This window comes from Pyrgilauda ruficollis, unplaced genomic scaffold (genome assembly GCF_017590135.1).
Source record: "Pyrgilauda ruficollis isolate IOZ18807 unplaced genomic scaffold, ASM1759013v1 scaffold1490, whole genome shotgun sequence".
NCBI lineage: Eukaryota > Metazoa > Chordata > Aves > Passeriformes > Passeridae > Pyrgilauda > Pyrgilauda ruficollis.
This window is the reverse complement of record NW_024513544.1, coordinates 697-4,316: the sequence shown is the minus strand read 5'-3', so window position 1 is coordinate 4,316 and position 3,620 is coordinate 697. Positions and strand designations below refer to the sequence as shown.

General features: G+C 47.4%; 1 pseudogene; it reads left to right on the top strand.

Annotated features, from left to right (window-relative positions):
- Positions 1–1,888: 1,888 nt before the first annotated feature.
- LOC121350003 lies at positions 1,889–3,405 on the top strand (annotated as a pseudogene).
- The last annotated feature ends 215 nt before the right edge of the window (positions 3,406–3,620 follow it).

The window sequence follows — 3,620 nt, the reverse complement described above, 5'->3', positions numbered from 1 at the left end:
CTGTAGATGTCCTATACCCAGAATTCAAGAAAACTTGATTGCTTAAGCCATGATCATAGAAATGTTTCGACCATTGCTAAGTTGCATGTCAAAAAAGTTGTTAAAATGTGACCCCAAACCAGAACAGTCCTACCCAAGGATGGCACATTTATAGCCCGGGATGAACCAGGACTAAATTTGCCACACTTTCAGATGTGTACCTTTCAACATGCACCCTTAGACTAATGTCTTGGCAGCTGCAAGTGTGAAATTGATTCTGGATTTTGCCTTTCTAGGCCTCCTGATCCAGTTTGATGTTCAATGGGAGGTAAATGATGAGTGCAGGTGGCCAGAGGTGGGGAGGCTGGATGGGGGTGAAGGTCTTTGTCTTGGTATACAAGACAGGTGTCAGCTGGGGAAGGCAGAAAGCCTCCCTTGGGATGGAGAATGTAAACCCCCTCCCTCTGAATTATTATAATTTTGAAATTAAGGGGCTCTCAGGCAAAGATATGGGAATAGGAATAACAGTTCTTTGCTAGTATGTATAACAAGGCAAACAAAACAAAAACCAAAGGAGTTCCCCCTCCCTGCCGTCTCAAGCACACAGCTATCAGTGCTTCTTAGCAACTCAATGGGAAAAAAATTCCACAAGTAACAAGGAAAGAAAAGAAAAAACCCAACCCCCAGCATTATCCTCCTTTGCAGTATTATCAATTAATTCTGCTCAAGCCCTGGCAGGAACCTGCCACCCCCTTAGTTTTAGATGAAAAATCAATCTCCTCTATCTTTTATCACAGTATAGCTTATCCCCAAAGATTTAGAAGTGAACAAAAAGCCTACCTGCCAATCTTCACTGCATTTATGAATGGGATTGTACTCCTTCAGGGCTTATTTGCCTTGCTACAGAATTAAATTGAAAATATCTGAAATATCTGAGACATTAGTTATGGAATCTCCCTCCTAATTTGCCAGAGCTTGTCTACAACAAAAAATTTGGGTCTGGAGAATGTTAAAAAGGTTTTCAATAGCTAGTGGAGACATGAAATCAAATGTAACCGAAACAAACATTTGTTCATATGATGAAGACCCTGCTGTATTAGCTACAAGGGCCAGTGCTTCATTTTGAAAATCAATGATCCCTCCACTAGCATTGTGAATAGACACTATCTTAAAAGAGTAGAAATTATACGTTAAAATAAAAACAGGAAAAGCAAATGTAGGCATCTTGTGCTCTTCTGGAGGATCATTTGGATGTGGCTCTTGTTGCAATCACAGATGCCTGGGAACACTTACAGCCTGAGGTGAACAAGAAGTCAGAGAGAAGGATGGCAAGGATTGTCAACAATACAAAATTACTTCCATGCTAATTCAGTGATTCTCAAGCAGAATGCTTCATCCTGAAAAAGAGCTGACCTAGCAAAGTGTGATAAAACCTACAAAATCATGAATAGCAGAAAGAGGATGGTTAACAACAGTTGTTCATTGCCTCCACACTTCCTCCTCTCCAGCATCCTTCTTCTTCTCCCCCCACCTCCTCACAGGACTAGGTGCTCTCCGTCCTGTCCCGCATCCATTAATGTCTGGGGGTCAAAGTGAGGAGAAAGAAGGAGGAACAGATTTGTAGGCATGGTGGCACAGCCCATCTGCATACTTCCCCAACCCCCCAAAAAAGCAAAAGACAAAAAAAAAGGAGGGGAGAAGAGAGAAATTTTTCAAAGCAGCAAAAATATCCCAAAATAAAATCGAAAACAGCCGCTGCCTCTGAGCAGGTGGCAAGAGCTCTTTTGCATTGCAACAGCAGCAACTGGCAGTTCTCTGCAGAGCAGCACAGGTACCTGGTGGTAACTAGGAACACATCTGCTTGCTTGCTGCACCGGAATCTGCCAATGCACTGTCCTGCTATCATGCCATGACCCTGAACTTGGAGATGTCTGAAGTGTCAATGCTGCCTGAGGAGACTGATGAGGAGGATGACAAGGACCCACATTCCCACCACCCCTGCCACCGCTCCTACGCTGAGGATGAGGAATGAGGAGGAGGAAGCAGACAAAGAGGGTGTGGGTGACCTCCATGATAACACCCTGCTGCTACAGTCATGCGTGTGTGGTGGCAGTGGGATGGGTGACAGTTTGCAGCCCCCTTTCAGGATGGCCCACAGAAGGCAGCAGTAGTGGGGTGCACAGGGGTGGCAAGAACAATCTGGTGAAGCCACCCTACTCCCTACATTGCTCTCATCACCATGGCCATCCTGCAGAGCCCTGAGAAGTGGCTGAGGCTGAGCAAGATCTGCAAATTCATCAGCAGGCACTTCCCCTACTACTGGGAGAAGTTCCCTGCATGTCAGAACAGCATCCACTGATGCCTTAGGTTTTAGCTTTTATAGTTTTCAGATTCTGTACTGTGTTAGTGTGTAGTTCTGAGATTCATATTAAGAGATGGTAAGCTCTCTTCACAGAGTAGCTAGACAAAACAATTCCTTTCCTAGCTTGTGACCAAGGACAACCGATCCAAATTTTAGGCCCAAGACCATAAGCAACGTGAACTGAAGAGAGAAAAACAACAAGGATGGGACTTCATAAGCTAAAGCTATAATTGGACAATTGACTCCAATATGCAAATGGACCAAAACGTATAAAAGTGAGAGACCTCGTGACCAGTCATTCATTTTTGTGTCCATTTTGGGTTCATCTTGGGGGTAGCCTTGGCTGGGCTCTTGTACTGCCCAAGGTGTATCCATTGAGGCCTTTTAATAAATACCTACTTTATTCTTTAACTCCATCTAGCCTCTGTTCTAGGTCAGACTTCACAAGGCATCACCACCACAATCTCCCTCAGTGACTACTTTGTCAAGATTCCTCAGAATCCCAGCAACTTTGGCAAGGGCAATTACTGGATGCTGGACCCCACATCCATCAACATGTCTGACAACAGGAGCTTCCTGAGCTGCCGAAAGTGCTTCAAGCAATAGCAGCTCTTGGCGTCCAAGCTGCTGCTGCATACCATGGACCCTGCTGCTGCCTCCTTCCTGCAGCCCCCGCCCCCAGCCTCCGCAGCAGCCACCCTGTCTACAGACCCTATGGCTGTGGCTATGGCCTCCAGCTTCAGCCCTACCACCCCCAGTCCACCTTCTTTGCCTTCCATCACTCCTCCCTGCCAGCCCGCCAGCCCCTCATTACCCCCGGGAGAATCCCTGGATCAGCACTGCCTTCTTTTGCTGCACTGCTGGGCCCCTTGCTGCCAGCAGCGGAACTCCCCTTCTGCAATATACACCTGCTGGGCCTAGTGCTGGCGGCCTCACTGTATGCCGCCAAGCCCGGCAGCGGCATGGTGCTGGCCCACTTGCCTTTCTCCATCAAGAACATCATTGTGAGGAGGCCTGGTCCTGGCACATGCAGGAGCTGCGCCTCACAGTCGGACACACTGTGAAGCACCAGCCAGTGCCTGACCACTGCCCTCCCTGCTACCCCTGGCTTCATGGCCCAGATCTCTAGCTGTTAAGAATTTTGGAGTTTTTCTGAATGTAGCAGCTGGGCTAACTTGTTTCTTTGCCTCTTGGATACCTGACAGATGCTGTGAGCCGTGGAGATAAGGGGTTTGTGCAGCGGGGCTCAGGGGCCATCTTCCACAGCCAACAGGCTGCC